Source organism: Cervus canadensis, chromosome 29 (genome assembly GCF_019320065.1).
Source record: "Cervus canadensis isolate Bull #8, Minnesota chromosome 29, ASM1932006v1, whole genome shotgun sequence".
NCBI classification, from domain to species: domain Eukaryota; kingdom Metazoa; phylum Chordata; class Mammalia; order Artiodactyla; family Cervidae; genus Cervus; species Cervus canadensis.
The window spans coordinates 3,325,338-3,342,831 of record NC_057414.1 but is presented as its reverse complement, the minus strand read 5'-3'; positions in this window follow the sequence as shown (position 1 = coordinate 3,342,831).

Genomic DNA, 17,494 nt, shown 5'->3' with positions numbered 1-17,494 from the left:
GTGCTCACTAGGACAGGGGAGCCTTCCACAGCATAATTTGAAGGGCAAGACGAAGTCCCCGTGTGGTTTTGTTGAACAACGGGATCCAAGGACTGGCACTCCTGCACTATGCGTCTACCCAGGGCTTGATGCTTGATCTAAACTCCCTCTTTTGTCATTCGCCTCAGGTAGTCCAGTAATGTGAAGAGGCACAAATTCTCCCTTTAATTCCACACCATGGAGCTCATTTTCTTGCTCGATTACAACTACGCTTCCAATAGAAAGGGAAGGTGCACATTTGGCTCGCCTGGACCTCCAATCCAGAAAGGAACAAGAAACCCTGTTCAGCGATGGTGGTAAGCACTGACACGCTCCCTGCAGGCCAGCATTTTGCTCATTTCCCCAAGGGAGCCAAGGTCCTGACATGCGTGGTAAGGGACACATGATTCTTGTCTATGGAGATCAGAACGAAGTCTTCCCCGAGCTTTGAAAAGAAATGTGCAATAATCCAAGAGGGACAGCATGCTATTGATTTTGTTTCTAGTCCTGAAGGCAGGGTCAGCTACATAATTTGCAGGGCCTAGTGCAAAATGAAAATGCAAGCCTCTTGTTTAAGCTGCAGAAAAAAATGTAAGATGCTGAAATTCTAAGCTTTTCCTTTTCTTCTGTGTTTCCTTAACTTGTATTTTTAAAATTTTCAACGCCACTGCAAGTTAAACTTCTGTCAACACAAATTTTATCATTCATCTTCATAGTATATAGCAACAGTTTTAAGTGCAAACAAAAACATTTAACCCCTTTGTGGAATCATTGAAATTACATAATTGGTATTTTGTACCTCATGCATTCACGTGTATTTACTAGTACAGTGGGAATGTTGGGCAAAAGTAACTCAGTGTTTTATTTCACTTCTTGGTACAACATGTTCTACCAACACTCCCTGTGTTTGACGTACTGATGTGTAAGGACAAACTGAAAGGAAAATAAACTATTGATTGCCCTATCTTTCCATTTTCTTCGATGTCATAAACTTTGGTGTAAGTAGTTGGCCAATAAGGGCTTCCCAGGTGGTGCAGCAGTAAAGAATCTGCCTGATAATGCAGGAGATTCAAGAGAGTCTTGAGTCTCTATTGAGTTGCAGGTGCAACCCTTAGGTCAGGAAGATCCCCTGAAGAAGGAAATGGCAACCCATTCCTGTATTCTTGCCTGGAAAATTCCATGGACAGAGGAACCTGGAGGGCTACAGTTCACAGGGTCGTAAAGAGTCAGATGCAACTGAGCACACAGTTGGCTAATATGGGTAAGTGACAAGCAAGAATAGGGTTTCTTGGTTGTTTGACTTTCCTAAAATGTATCTTCTTTGTTGAAAACAAATGTCAAGATGGGACAACAGAACATTAAGCCAAGCATCTCTCTGGTCTCAGTGCTCTGCATGACTGCATCTGTCACACGCCCGTGAAGTGACCCTGCTGGGGGCTGACCTAAAATCCCGTGCCTCTTTCCCAGCAGCTCCATGTGGTACTGACACCTCTGTTGACAGGTTCTCATTTCTTTTTTTTTCCCCCAATTATTTTTATTAGTTGGAGGCTAATTATTTTATAATATTGCAGTGGTTTTTGCCATACATTGACATGAATCAGCCATGGATTTACATGTGTTCCCCATCCTGAACCCCTTATAAACTATTTAGTCTTGTTACCAGTCTCTTTCTGTTGGCGTCCTTGGTCCATTTAAATAAAATGAATAGGACAGTAATCCATGTCCCCGTGGTCCCACATTTGCCCCAGAGAAAAACAATTGTGTTTCTTTTAGCAGTAGGAAATAGGGGAGAAGTTGAAAACCATACTGTGCTCTGTGGGGAGCGGACCAGAGTCCCAAGAAACAAGTTAAGAAAGAACTAGGATGTGGCATTAGGTGTATCATCCCACTACAGAAATTAAATGATTATAAAGGTTTTTTTTTTTCTTTTTTAAGCAAATGCCTGAGAAGGGCAGAGGTCTAAAGAATTAATGGCCACCTTGTCCAAACATGCTTAAAGAATTAAAGTGCTCACTTAAGGCAAAGGGGATAGTCATTCTGCTTAACTTCATGTTCAAGCTAGGATGAGGTAATCTAGGATGATAATTTTTAAACTTAAAAAATGCTACCCACAGTAAGAGATAGACTATATATAGTATATCCCAATCACACACACATAATAAGTTCCATGAGTCAATCACACAGAAGTTCCATTAAACGATACATTTTACATGTATGATATATTCTGAAATTTTCTTTTTTTTCTTGTAATTTTGTTGAGACTCACTACATTGATATCACAGCTCAATAATGGATCTCAGTCCACAGTTAGAAACACACTGATCTAGAGGAAATGAGTCTAGATGGCTTTTACCCAGGAGACTGGGAGCAGGACCCACATTTTACAAGCAAAAGTAAAAAAATGCTACATGGTCTCTCTAACCACTGAACGTGTCTCTAACCCTGTAAAGTTTGTAACTTCCCCTCCTTTCATTTATCACCTGTGGATTTCCCCTGTTGTGATTTGCAAAAGATGACTATCATTTTGGAATTGAGCTGGTGGATTTCTGAAGAGATTCTTGGTATTTTGTGGTTACTTTCTGATGTAGAACAAGACTTCAGATGTAAAAGCAGACTCATTTCACCGTCCTCGCTTCAGTCACCCCAGACTGATGTGAAATGTGTCGGGATGGCCAAAAAGTTCCTGCGAGTTTTTTAGCCAGATGGAGAAACCCGAATGAACTTTTTTGGCTAACCCAATAACAACTTGGTTGATTTCTGTGACATTTTTGTGTGATGAGTGAGGGAGTGTGCATTTGTGTTTAATTCTAAAACCATTTAATCATGGGTTGTCAGAAAATCATTGTGAGAAATATCTAGCACTGTACTGGCCGTTATTTGATTTTTTTTTTTGGATGCAAAATCACTTTTAAAAAGTTATTTTTAGCTACGCTGGGTCTTTGTTGCTGCATACAAGTGTTCTCTAGTCGCAGCAGGCGGGAGCTACACTTAGCTGCGGTGCGAGGACTTCTCATCTCAGTGTCTTCTCCTGTGGAGCCAGGCTCCGGGCTCTCAACCTTCAGTAGGTGCAGCACCACGGGCTCAGTAGTTGCACTCCGGGCTCAGGAGCCCAGGCTCAGTACTTAGAGCTCACAGGCTTACTGCTCTGCAGCATGTGGGATCTTCCTAGACCATGGATGGAACCATGTCCCCTGCGTTGGCAGGCGAATTCTTAACCACTGGACCAGAAGGGAAGTCCACAATGTCACTTTTTAAACTGCTGAAATTTTGCATAAAAAAATATTTTTCTTTCTGAAAGACTAATTGCAAACCAAGGTTTCATAATCCCAGTTCTGAGTAGCTTACCTATGTCACTGCGTTGTTTGCCTCAAGTCCCGGAATAAAGCTGGTTGCCACAGTGGTTGTTAACTCTTGGAAGTCAAAACCCTCTGTGAAGTGCCCTCTAAAATAATAATTTATTACCTTTGCCTTAGAGTGTGAACTCCTAGTAGACAGGAGAGAATCACTTAATTGCCCAGGTGTGCAAAACATTTCATTAATCAGGTCACTGTATTAACTTGTGCCCTGCGATGGGTGCCGCATGCTGGCCTGTGGAAAGCGTGTGTGCCCCAGACTCATTAGAGAGTATATGACTTCTCTCTGAGTCTCAACTTGAGAGGGTCAAATTCAGTATTTAAAAAAAGGACAAACTCACCCAGGTGATCCTGATACACAGATTGTGCTTACCTTAACCCAGCCCCCCACAACTTTCCATAGTCATCTGAAACTTTCTCATGTGGCTAACTAGTACCTCCCAGACACATGTTCAGGGTTACTGGTGGGAGTGGAGGAGAATTGTTAACAGTTCTGTCTGCCAAGTCACCTCTCTGTCTGGGATTTAGCACTGTTTCTGTCCCAGGTCTCAGACTGGGACCTGACTCAGCTTCCTGCCAGGACTCCCCTCTTTCTGTGGCCTTTCTCTCTAGTCTTCTGGGCCACAGCCAAGATCAGGACATCCAAGAAAGGCAGCTACAAATAGGCTGGAAGTTGGCAGGGACAGTTCAAGGCCCCACATAGACGAGTCTCTCTCTTCTCCCTGGCCAGGGTCCCCGTCTTAGCCAATGCCCTTTCTTTTTCCTTCTGGTGGCCTTGAAGGCTTGGGCAGAGGCTTTCCAGGAAGTCAAGTTGTTTTCTGCATTCGGTTAAACATTTATAAAGAATTTCTACCTTTCTGAGTTACTGCCTCTCTTCTACTTCTCTTCATAATATCTCTCGTTGAAGCTCTCATTTTAGCATCCCACAGAAATGCACGTACTGTTGTGTTTTCCTGTGTTATGAAATCAGTGCTAGAGAAAGAGCTACTGAAACACAGAAGTGTTTCCTTATTTTTTGAATCTCAGCCTCAACACACTGGCTCATAGTAGACAGTCAACGAAATGCAGAATGAATGAAAAATGAGCTAAACTTCTCTGGTGATCCAGTGGTAGAGAATCCACCTACCAGTGTAGGGGACAGGGGTTTGATCTCTGGTCCAGGAAGACTCCACATGCCGTGGGACAACTAAGCCCGTGAGCCACAAGTACTGAGCCTATGCAGCTAATGAAGCTAGTTCACCTAGAGCCCCTGCTTCACAAGAGGAGCCACTGCAATGAGAAGCCCACGCACCACAACACCAAGAAAGACCCAGTGCAGCCAAAAAATAAGAAGGGAAAGTTTTTTTAAATGTCGAAAGAAAAACCAAAACCCAAGAAAAATGAGCTAAGAAATCTTTGCTTAAGTGAATTTCTGATGGGTTTCAGGCATGTGGGCTACAAACACATACACACACAAACACACACTCAGTCTATAAGCAGAGACATGAACACCACTAAGCCTATGTTAAACTGTCCTGGGAAAAGAAAGAGAAGATTTGTTCATCATTGGCCTTGCTATTCTTAACCCCTAGCACATACAATACCTGGCTTCTTGTATTTTCCTCAGCAATGTTTTCTAAATTTTAACATGCATCAGAATCATCTGGAAGGTTTGGTAAATCCCACATTGCTGTGCCCCATCCCAGAGTGTCTTATTCAATAGGTTTGGGGTGGGGGCCAGAGAGTTTGCATTTTTAACAGGATCGTGAGTCTATTTGATGCTGTTGGCCCAGGGACCACACTTCGAAAACCACTGAAGTTTCCATCATAGTAGCTGTACTTTTAGTTGAGTACTGACCATCTTATTCCCTACCATGTACTATGCTAAGTTCCTTATATAAATTATTTTACTTACCATTCAACAACCTCATGAAGTGTAAATTATTGTCCCAATTTTACAGATGAGGAATCGGAGGAGTATCGGAGGAGTAAAGTTGTTAAATACTCTGCCACAGGGTTTTAAGTGGCAGGCAGGGCTGAGATGTGAACTAATTTCTAACTCCATGGGCCCCTGTTTATAGGCATGTTGACAGACAACATAGTTTTTGTGTTTTAAGTAAACATCTGACAATGTGCAGACCAGTAATTTCTCAGACAGATGCCCAGTCCTATCTACCCCTGGACAATGACCAAACACCAGCTCTACTGGAGAAAGGGGCCTGATCATCCTTGTTCCTTTTTTCCTTTTTTATATGTAGAGCCTAGAAACAAGCTCTCCCATAGTAAATGCACAATAAATGGATACTTGTTTAAAAATTAGTGCATATTTAAAGCATCTAGTTTGGGCAAAAAATCCTTTTCTGAATAAAGGAGGAACATGTTCACCTGTACAGACTGAGTGTTCAGATTCTTGAGTAGGGGTGGTAGGCATTTACTTCACTCCAGGGTTAAGACCTCTGAATGGGCTTCCCTGGTGGCTCAGTGGTCAAGAATCTGCCTGAGTGCAGGGGACATGGGTTTGATTCCTGGTCTGGAAAGATCCCACAGGCCACGAGACAATTAAGCCCACACACCACAACCGCTGAGCCAGCACTCTATAGCCCGAGAGCCACAGCTACTGAAGCCCACGTGCCTAGAGCCTGTGCTCTGCAACAAGAGAAACCCCTGGAATGAGTTGCGGTGAGCCTCACTGAAGAGGAGCCCCTGCTCCCTGCACCTGGAGAAGGCCCGCATGTAGCCTCGAAGACCCAGCGCAGCCATAAAATAAATAAATTGAAAAAGAAATCGTCATTTAAGAAAAAAAAAAAAAAGACCTCAACTGGAAAGCTCCAACATGTATGAGATTACACAGGTTGGTGTTTCTCAAAGGGCGGTTCCTGGACCAGCTCCATTGGCATCACTTGGGAACTTGCCTAGGGGCTGCCAGACTTAGCAATAAGATACGGGATGCCAAAATAAGTTTGAATTTCAGATAAAACAATAAATAATGCAATGCTTAACAACAAACGTGTGTGTGCTCAGTTTCTTGGTCATGTCTGACTCTGTGACCCCACGGACTGTACAGCCCACCAGGCTCCGCCGTCCCTGGGATTCTCCAGGCAAGAACACTGGAGTGGGTTACCATTTCCTTCTCCAGGGATGGAACCCGTGTCTCTTGAGTCTCCTGCGTTGGCAGGTGGGTTCTCTACTACTGTGCCTCCTAGGAAGCCCCACTTACAACATACTTATAATTAAAAGTTATTCACCATTTATCTGAAATTCACATTAAAGATATTGGCAACTCTTAACTGGTTAGAAATTAAAATGTTCTCACTCCAGACCTGCTGAATAAAGTCTAGAAGCCCAACCATCAGTGTTTGAACACAGCTGATTCAGGCAAACCTGGAAGTTTGAAAACCACTGCTTTGTTGAGCTAAAGCAGGCTCAGTCAAATCTGGCCAGCAGTCCTTGTGGTCAAGTTTTCAGGACACAGCAACACCCTTCATTTTACTTATTTTCCTTATTCTCTTATGTATATACTTTTAAGTTCCCTGCCCTCTTGAAACTTATATTCTAGTTGTGGGTGGTTGTGTTAATTATATCCTCGGCTGTAATTAACAATGAAGCCGGCTGAAATTGGCTTAAAGGAATGTATTATCTTGCATAACCAGAAGCACAGAGGGAGGGTGGTCTCTGGGGCTGGTTGGTTACACAAGTCTTGGTGTTACAAGGGCATGTCAGCATAAAGACCTTCCGGCTCAGGAAGCCCAAAACATCTGCTACCTGGCCTTTTACAGAAAAACATTTATTTGACCTTGACCTAAAGAGAACTTTTTCAGCTGACAGAAGCATATCCTCAGCCTTCTGTAGCAGGTGCTGGAAGCTGGGACAGCACAGACGCTGAGGTTCTGAATTTATGGGAAAGTCCCTTCTAAGCTCCCCCGCAGGCATTGCTGTGGTCTTTGGCTCCTAGTGGGGAAGGTGGCAGAGGAGGGGCGGGTGAGCAGATTGAAGAGAGTGCTGAGCTCCAGGACACCTGGCTGTGTGCACCCTCTGCTGGAGAGCTGGCAGAATATTCTGGAACACAGACCATCTCAACACACGTGCAGAGAATCTACTGTCCGCCAGGCACTGGGGAGCAAACACAGAGTCCCGTTCCTGAAGGGTTCACAGTCAGGAGTAGTCAGGCTCGGGGACTTCCCTGGTGTCCAGTGGCTGAGATCCCACGCTCCCAATGCGAAGTGCTTGGGTTCGATCCCTGGTCAGGGAACTAGATCCCACATGCTGTGACTAAAGAGATCACTCATGCCACAGCTAAGACCCAGCACAGCCAAACAAATAAATAAATATTCAAAAGTATAGTCTCCCTAATTAGATCTTTATGCCATCTAATCAAGTGTCAAATGCAGACATACTCAGTGATTCTCGATACACTTCCATTTGTTCAGCAAATGAGATGCTTACTAGAGGGTAGCTGCTGGGTTTGGCACCGGAGATACAGCAGCAGACAAAATAGACACGTGCTCTGCCTTCTTGGAGCTTATATTCTAGTGAGAGTTGTGTTCATTAGAACACCAGCTGTAACAACAAAGTTATTTTTATTTCTTTACTCTGCCTACCTGATTGTGCTTTTTTCTCAGATTGTTCTCAGGTCGTTTCAAAAATGATTGCTACAACTCCAGGTGTCACTTTCAGATATAGGAAACGTAGAGAGAGAAAGTGACCAACTTTTCCTGTGACTTTCTTAAGACCAAGAAACCTTTCTCAAAAGCTCCCAGCAGACTTCCTCTCAGGTTTCGCTGACCAGAATTGAGTTATAGGATTGACCCTAAAACAGTCACTGCCAAAGGAATGGAAATTTGTCAATTAGATTAAGCAGGGTCTTCTTCTGGGGCTCCTGAGTCTCACGGAGGAGGGGTTCCTGAACCAAACTACCAAACTGTGGTTAACAAGGAAGAACGGGGGGGGGGGGGCGCAATGATGTTAAATAGATAACTACCAGTGTCCATTAAAGGGAAGGAAAATTAATCAATAAAAAGTGATTACAGTTAGTGACAGAACTCCATAGAACTTAGCTTTTGCTACATAACAAAACATCTCAAATTTATTTATCTCATGATTGTATTTGGGCTGAGCTCAGTTGAGTGGTTCTTCTGGTCTTGGTTGACTCAGGTGTTTGATCAGCTTCAAGTCAGGTAGCTCTGCTCCTGGGGTTTGACTGGTTGTTGGCTGAGGTAAGGAGGCCAGATGTCTCTCATCATCCAGTGAGCTATCCTTGGGCTGTTCCTGTAGTAGATGGACAAAGTTCCAAGAACTAGAGCATTCACTTGCAAATATTTTTGAGGTGTGGGCGTGAAAATGGCATAACATCACTTCTGTTGTATTCTTTTGCTCAAATCAAGTAAGAAGGCTAACAGGGTAAACAGACAGACTCTCTCTGGAAAGTCATACTGCAAGATCATGGACACAGGAAGAGGAAGAATTTGTGCTATTTTTGCAATCTACTTGGGGTGGGTAGATCCCCTGGAGGAGGGCGTGGCAACTCACTGCAGCATACTCACCTGGAGAATCCCGTGGTCAGAGGAGCCTGGCAGGCTACAGTCCACAGCGTTGCAAAGAGTCAGACACAACCGAAGCGACTTAGCATGTACGCATGTACAGGTGATAAGATGAGTAACAGGAGAAAGCCATTCAGATCTCCCTTCAGGATAGAACTATCATGTGGAAAGTTTCAAACCACCAGTATATCTTTTTCTGAGCTGAGCTTCTTGTACATATGATTGCTATTAATGATTTGTTTTAGGCATCATAAGTTCAGAGGCTGTGATGCTGTTACTGAAAACAATAATGTTGAAGAGGTAGAGGCTCATGGATGGAATATTCACTGATGGTAATTTTAAAGATTATACAGTCCACTTCCTTTTCTCAGTTTTACAAAATCAGATTTTGTTATTAATATAATATAGGCATATATACAATTTAAAAAAATCAAACAGGGTAAAAAAGTTTTAAGCAAAATACAGTGGTTTTCTGCTCATGATCTATTCCCCAGAAGCAAGCACTTTCAACAACTTAGCTGTTTCTTCTTGTATTTACCCTGTACTTACATGCAATTGTTCTATCCTGATTCATTCATTAGTTTTGACATATTTTGACTAAGTTAGAAGAGGATTTTAGCTATCCACACTTCCTTTCTTTTTCTCTCATCTTTATAAAAAATTAATTTACTGAAGCATAGTTGATTTACAATGTTGTGTTAATTTCTATTGTATAGTAAAGTGATTCATATTCACATTATTTTTCCATTGTTCTCCCATATTCTTAATGTTGTCTAGTTAACCTACATTTGGAATTTTTATTAAGATAGTGGTGACAGGCTAAATAATGTTCTCCCCAAATAGCCAGGTCCTAATCCCTAACCCTAAATAGTCAGGACCTATGAATGTTACTTTATTTGGCAAAAGAGATTTTGCCAATGTGATTAAGCTAAGGATCTTGAGATGGGGAGATTATTCTGAATTATTTCACTGGACGTTAAATGCCATCACAAGTATCTTTTTAAAGGGAGGCAGAGTGACATCTGACAGAGGAGGCAATGTGAGGACTGAAGCAAGAAGCCCCTCTGCTGCCTCTAAAGATGGAGAAAGCCAAGATCTCAGCACTAGGATCTGGAAGAGGCAAGAGAAGAGATTCTCCCCAGAGCCTCTGGATGACAACTACAGCCTCGGTGACAGCTTGTTTTCAGCCAGGGGAAGTTGATTTCAGCCTTCTAACCTCTGGAACAGTAAGAGAATGTGTGCCGCTTTAAGCCACCAAATTTGTGGCATTTTGCTACAGCAGCCAAACAGAAGAAATACATTCACGTAAATATTGTTGGGTGCTAAGTCATTTTATTGTCACTGGCCTAGATAACGGCCTCTTTTTCAGCTTTAGTATGAATATCTGACTTAGACTAAGGTTTCCTCCATCCACCAGCTCCAGGAAACACCTCTCTGTATAACTTTTCATGTTGTCAGACATGTCAAATAATTGATTCATTTTGTTCTAACGGAAAAAAAAAAAATCCCTCTCAAGAGATTCCTGAATTGGGTGCTCCAGGCATTATCTACTGGGACTTATTTTGCTGTCACTTTTGAATTCTCTTTATCCTTCTCCTTAGTGGAATCTCTAGTGTTCTGAATCTGAATCTTGTCTCATATCTTCCTCTTTATTGTTTCTTCCCTTGTTTGGGAGGAGCACATCCAGTAACTTGCTGAGAAAAGGATATATGGGAGGCAATTTTTTTTTTTTTTTTTTAAGATTTTGCAGGTCCGAAAATATCTTTAGTCTGTCCTTGCATGCATGCTCAGTCATGTCTGGCTCTTTGTGACCCCATGGACCGTTGCCCGCCAGGCTCCTCTGTCCATCTAATACTTCAGGCAAGAATACTGGATTGGGTTGCCATTTCTTTCTCCAGGGCATCTTTCCGAGCCAGGGATGGAACCTGACGCTCCTGTGTCTCCTGTATTGTCAGATAGATTCTTTACCACTGTGCCACCTGGGAAGCCCAGTCTGTCCTGTACTTGGATTATAGTTTTGGATGGATATTGAGTTCAATATAGGAAAAAATTTGCACTCAGAATAATGAAAGCACTTTTAGCTTTTAGCTTGCAGGGTTGCTACACAGAGGTCAACTCACTTTTGCCTGCAACCATTGTATATAATTTTTTATTTTAGCTTCATGGAATCTCCATTTAGTTCCATGTTCTGAAATTTCATGAGGGTGAGCCTTGGTGTGCGTTCTGTTTATATTGGTGGGTAGTCAGTGAGCCTTTTTCCTTCTGGAGATTCATATCCTACAGCTCTGGGATTTTAATAAATAATATTTATTCAATAGTTTACTGTCCAGTGTTTTCTTTGTTCTTTCAGGAATTCCCACTAAGTCAAATTCTGAGCCTCCTATACTGATCTTCTAATTTGATCATTTCTCTCTTTATTTCCATTTCTTTCTTTTTCCTCTCTTCTCTGGAAAATTTCCTTTACCTTATTTTACAACCTTCTAAAATCTACACAGTCTTTTTAGCCCTCGTATTTTTAAGTTCTGTGGAGTTCTTTCTTGTTCTCTGATTTTCCTCTTTGATAGCATTCAGTTTTTGTTTCAGCGACACACTCTATTTCTCTCTCTGGATAAAACCTACAGGGTTTTATTAAGCTTCTTTTGATCCTTGTGCTATTTTGTTTCTACTGAATCAGCTCCCCTACTCCCGCTGCCCCAAATATTTATTTAACTCGGTCTTTCTCTTTCATGATAGGGAATTTCCTCATATGTGTGTTGATCCTTAGCGGCATGTTCTATTTATTTATAAATAAAAAATGTGGGGAGGCTGTTTACTGGAATGTTTCACTATTTTTAGGCAGTCTGTCAATTTTGTCATTGTAGATTTCAAGATAGCTGTGTCTCTGGGGTGTTCAGTTTTTCCTGAGAAAGATGCTTCAGTCTCCTACCTGGAGAATATGAGCCTTGATGTCAGTATTGCACAGTCGGGCAGGGGAAGACCTTCATGCAATCTCGCTGTCCCCACCCCAGGACTAACTACTTGCTTATAGGTATCTTTACATGAGGCTGTTGTTATTTTAATACTATTGTAAATGGTATTGATTTTAAAAATAGTTTTATTGAAATATAATTCACATACCACACAATTCATCCATTTTAGATGTTTTATTGAAATATAATTCACATACCATACAATTCATCTATTTAAGATGTATAATTCAGGGAATTCCCCGGTGGGCCAGCAGTTAAGACTCAACATTTTCACTGCCATGGGCTCAGGTTTAATCCCTGGTCAGGGAACTAAGATTCCACAAGCGGAGTAATGGTGTCAGAAACAAAAAACAAATGCATTTTATCCAACAAACTGGTTTAATAAAGAGGAGTTCCTTTAAAAGAAAAAAAGCATAATTCAATGGTCTTTAGTATATTCACAGATATATGCAAACATCACTATTGCCGATTTTATTAACCGATCATTTTCATCACCTCAAAAAGTCTAGGGGAGGGTGAATAGGGCAATTGTTCAACAGGCACAGTGTTCTAGTTTTGCGAGATGAGAAAATTCTACAGATCTGCTGCAGGACAAGGTTATCAGTTAATACTACTGTACCGTACACTTAAAATAGTTACTATTGTTTCCTGGTGACGCAGAGGGTAAAGCGTCTGCCTGCAATGCCGGAGACCTGGGTTCGATCTCCGGGTCAGAAAAATCCGCTGGAGGAGGAAATGGCAACCCACTCCAGTCCTCTTGCCAGGAATATTCCATGGACGGAGGACCCTGCTAAGCTTTACAGTCCATGGGATCACAAAGAGTCCCACACGACTGAGCAACAAACCTATATGCCTTAGCTATAGCCTTAGCTACTCACCACCATCTCCACATCCACACCCACCCCAGCCAAAAGGAATTGCTAACATACTGTCTTAGATTTCTCTATATACTTCATACGGGTGGAATCACATTTACTATATGAATAATTTTCCACTGCATACCACATTCTGTTTATCCATTTAGTCATTGGTAGACATTTGTTTTCACCTTTTGGGTATCATGAATAATGTTGCTATAAGCATTCACATACAAGTTATTGAGTGAACATCTGTTTTCATTTCTCTTGAGTATATACCTAGGAGCAGAATTATAGGTCATATGGTGGCTCTATGTTTAATCATTTGAGGAAGTGTCAATCTGTTTCCCAAAGCAGCTGCACCATTTCACATTCCCACTAGCAGTGTACAAGGGTTCCAGATCCGTGCTTCTGACTTTCTGATTCTAAACATTTCAGAGTGTGTGACATGTTTCTCCTGTGGTTTTTATTTGCATTACCCAAATGATGAGTGGTGTCCAGCATATTTTCATATGCTCATTGGCCATTTGTATATCTTCTTGGAGAAATGTCTATTCAGATGTCTATAGTGAATTGAATAGAGTCCCTGAATTTATGGGAGTCTGCCATAAATTTAATAGAATCCGCCCCTGAATTTATGTCAGTCTGGTAACAGTGAATGTGATCTTTTCGGAACTAGGGTCTTCGTAGATGTACTCAATTTAAGTTAAGGCCATACTGGATTAGGGAGGATTCTAAATATAATGAATGAGGTCTGTATAAGAAGAGACACAAAGACACAGAAGGAGAAACACAATATGAAATGGAGGCAGAGTTTGGAATGAAGGGTCTTAAATCAAGGAATGTCAAGGACTAGTGGCAACTACTTGGACTTCCCTCAAAGCTCAGTAGGTAAAGAATCTACCTGCAATGCAGGAGACCTGGGTTCGATTCCTGGGTCGGAAGGATCCCCTGGAGAAGGAAATGCAACCCACTTCAGTATTCTTGCCTGGAGAATCCTGTGGACAGAGGAGCCTGGCAGGCTACAGTCCCTGGGGTTGCAAAAGTCAGACAAGACTTAGCGACTAAACCACAACCACTACCGCCTTCAACCACTAGAAGTTAGAAGAGAGACACAAAACTGATTCTTCCTCAAGCCTCCACAGGCATATGGCTCTCCTGACACCCATCGTGACTTTTAGACTCCAGAATTGTAAGAGAATACATTTCTGTTGTTTTAAGTTACCTATCTTGTGGTAATTTTTTATAGTAGCCCTAGAAAATTAATACAAGATCCTTTGTCCATTTAAAAATTGGGTTGTCTTTTTAAGCTGTAAAAGTCCTTTGTCTGATCTAGATACAAGTCCCTTATCAGATATACAGTTTGCAAATACTTTCTCCCATTCTGTGGTGGTCTTTTCACATTTTTGATGATTTCCTTGGAAGCACCAAAGTTTTGGGCTTTTTTTTCAATTAATTTAATTTTTATGAAATTCAGATGGTCTATTTTTTGGCTTTTTGCTCATACTTTTGGCATTATATCTAAGGATCCTTTGCCAAACCCCAATTAATGAAGATTTACCCCTGTTTTCTTCAAAGAGTTTGATAGTTTTAGTTTTTACATTTAGATCTTTGATCCATTTTGAGTTAATTTTTATATATGGCATTAGGAAAGGGTTTGATTTCATTATTTTGCATGTGACTATCCTATTGTCCCAGAATCTTTGTTGAAAAGACCTTTCCTTCCCCAGCTGAATGGTCTTGGCACTTCTGTTGAAAATCAGTGGACCACAGACATAACAGTTTATTTCTGGGTGCTCAGCTCTATTCCATTGATTGACATAATGATTTTTGTCCTAACACTGCACTGTCTCCATTATCATTGCTTTGCTATAACTTATGAATTTGGAAAGTGTTAATTCTCCTTGCTCAGACGCTCAGTCATGTCTGACTCTTTGCAACCCCATGGACTCTAGCCCCCCAGGCTCCTTTGTCCATGAGATTCTCCAGGCGAGAACATTGGAGTGGGTTGCCATTTTCTTCCCCAGGGATCTTCCTGGGGAAGGATCCAAGGATCAAACCCGAGTATCTCATGTCTCCTGCACTGGCAGCTGGATTCTTTACCATTATTGCCAACTGGAAGCCATCAGTCCTCCTAGTTTGTTCTTTTTATTCAAGATAGTTCAGGGTATTCTGGGTCTCTTGCAATTCCTTATAAATTTTAGAATCAAATTGCTAACTTCTACAAAAATAGTTGAGATTCTGATAGAAACTGCATTGAATCCATAGACCAATTTAGGGAATATTGCCATCTTAGCAATATTAAGTCTGCAGATCCATGAACATGGGATGTTTCCACTTACTTAGATATTTAATTTCTTGTTTTGTTTTTTAGATAACTTCTGGAATATTTTATTCTTTTTACTGCTACTGTAAGTGGAACTGTCTTATTTTTATATTTGGATTGTTCATTGCAAGTGTTTATAAATATAATTGAATTTTGTATATTGATCTTACATCTTACAACTTTGTTGAACTTGTTTATTACATCTAATAGTTTTTTAGTATATTCCTTAGGATTTTCTATGTACAAAATCATGTCACAAATAGAGATAATTTTATTTCTTAATTTTCAAACTGTATGCCTTTTGTTTCTCTCTCTCTCTTTTTAGATGTGGCTGGAGAAGCCATCCTTGTTTTGTTTCTGATCTTTGGAGGAAAGCATTCAACATTAACCATTAAGTATGATGTTAGCTGTGGGATTTTAATAGATGCTCTTTATCAGCTTGAGGAAGCTGTCTTTTATTCCTAAAAGTTTGTTGAATTTTTAATCATGAAAGGGTTTTGGATTGTTACATGAATTTTTAAAGTGACCCTCTTCCCCGATGGATAACTCAGTAAGAGATACCTCTTTCTGCATGGATAATATAGAAAAAGGCACTCCCACACCCTCCAACTGGATGTTTTAGAAAAGCCACCCCCACTCTGGGTGTCAATCCTACATTAGTGTGAGCTAAGTGCTCCTCTCTGATGGGGTACTCTACTTCAGGACCCAATCTGTACAAGGCAGTCTTGCCCAACAATCCTTTTTTTTTTTTCCCCCAGTATCTGGTTTCCTAGTGCCTGGGGCCTCTCTAACTCAATTTCTTCCAGAGATTTCATACCAATGGCTGAGGTGTTGAAGAGGGTCAGATATAAAACCTGATGTCGATTTTAAGCAATCTACATGTTTCAATCTACTGCCTTACCGTTGCCTTCTGTGGTCCCTGGTATCTACAGTTCCTGAACTTCTTTGGTATTTATTATCTTTCTCTATAGGTACTTGAGTTTACCTTCTGCTTTGCTAAATTACTTGCCTTTCCACTGATATCTTTGTGACTTGGAGTTACACATATATCTCTTAGTTCAAAGGCGAAGGAGTTTGTGCTTTTATTTCTTGTTCTCCTTGTTTTAGAGAGGAAACTTTCCTTAGAAGAAGAGAAAAATATTTTTGCTCTTGAAATCAGAATTCAATGTCCTCGTTCTAGAAGTATGGAAACCTAACCCCTAAAAAGATAAATTACTTCATCCCTAGGCTAGTTAATGGAAAAGGTAAAGCCAGGATTTGGTTCCTGACTCCCTGGCCAAAACTCAACTACAATTTGTTCTTAGTCCACAGAAGCCTATGTAGTCTGAAAGCTGATAGGTACCTTTGAGGTCCTAGGTCAGTTTTCCCAAGTTTTCTATGAATCTCCTTAACAATATAAGTGGATTTCAGCATTAGTTAAAATATCAGTGTGAATGGGAGAATTCACTATCCCATGCCTGCCTATTCTTATCTCAGGGAGTTCTGATTATTGGAAAGATTTTTTTTTCCTCTGAAACACTTTTCTTCACTTCCATACACTGTATCTACCTGTGCTTTCTTTAGTTACAAAAGACTGTTGTATTTAAGAAACAACAGACTTCCTGGTGGGCTAGTGGTTAACAGCTGTGTCTCCACTCTAGGGGGCATGGCTTCCACCCGTGGTCCAGGAACTAAGATACCCACACGCTGAGCAGTTGTGACCCAAAACAAAACAAATAAAAGTAATATAGTGTGGTGAACAAAAGGCTGATTTTCATAGTCTGGAGAAAGGATACTAAACTCATTGTCTCTAATTCTTTGTCCAACCTAGAAGTAGACAGTTCATCAGAAAAATGGAGAAAAAGCTCAAATCCCAGATAACAAAGGTTGGGCCAATTAATAAACAACAACTATAGTTTACAAAAATCTAACTAGCTCTCAATCAATTAGATAAGATTGTCATGTAAGAGAAGGAATGACTAATTACAGGTGAGTCTAGAAAGATTTCTGAAGAAAATATTTGAGCCAATTGAAAGGGTCGGTAAGAAATTTCCAAGGAAGTATGACAGGCAGGTAAAAGAAGTTGCATAAGCACATGAAGGTTAAAAACTACAAGTGGCTCAGAGAATCAAAATACACAGAATACATAGTCACAGTATTTAAAAGAAAAAACCTGGTCTTTACTTTCACACTACAACCACACTGTTTTTCCTACATCGGGCAATTCTGTGACACCAGCTCAGTCCTACCAGTCAACCCAATCCTAACACAGCTGGAGATGGCCTCAAATCCCACAGGTTAAGGTCTCAGCCCCTCAGTGCCCCCCTTCAGATGCCAATCACAAGTAGTTAAGTCCCAGGTTACCCACAACTTCTGTCCAACGTGACTACAAACTGGAGGTTTCCATACCTTCCTCCCCTTGGATTTGATTATTGACTGGAACAACTCACAGAACTCAGAGAAACACTTACTTATG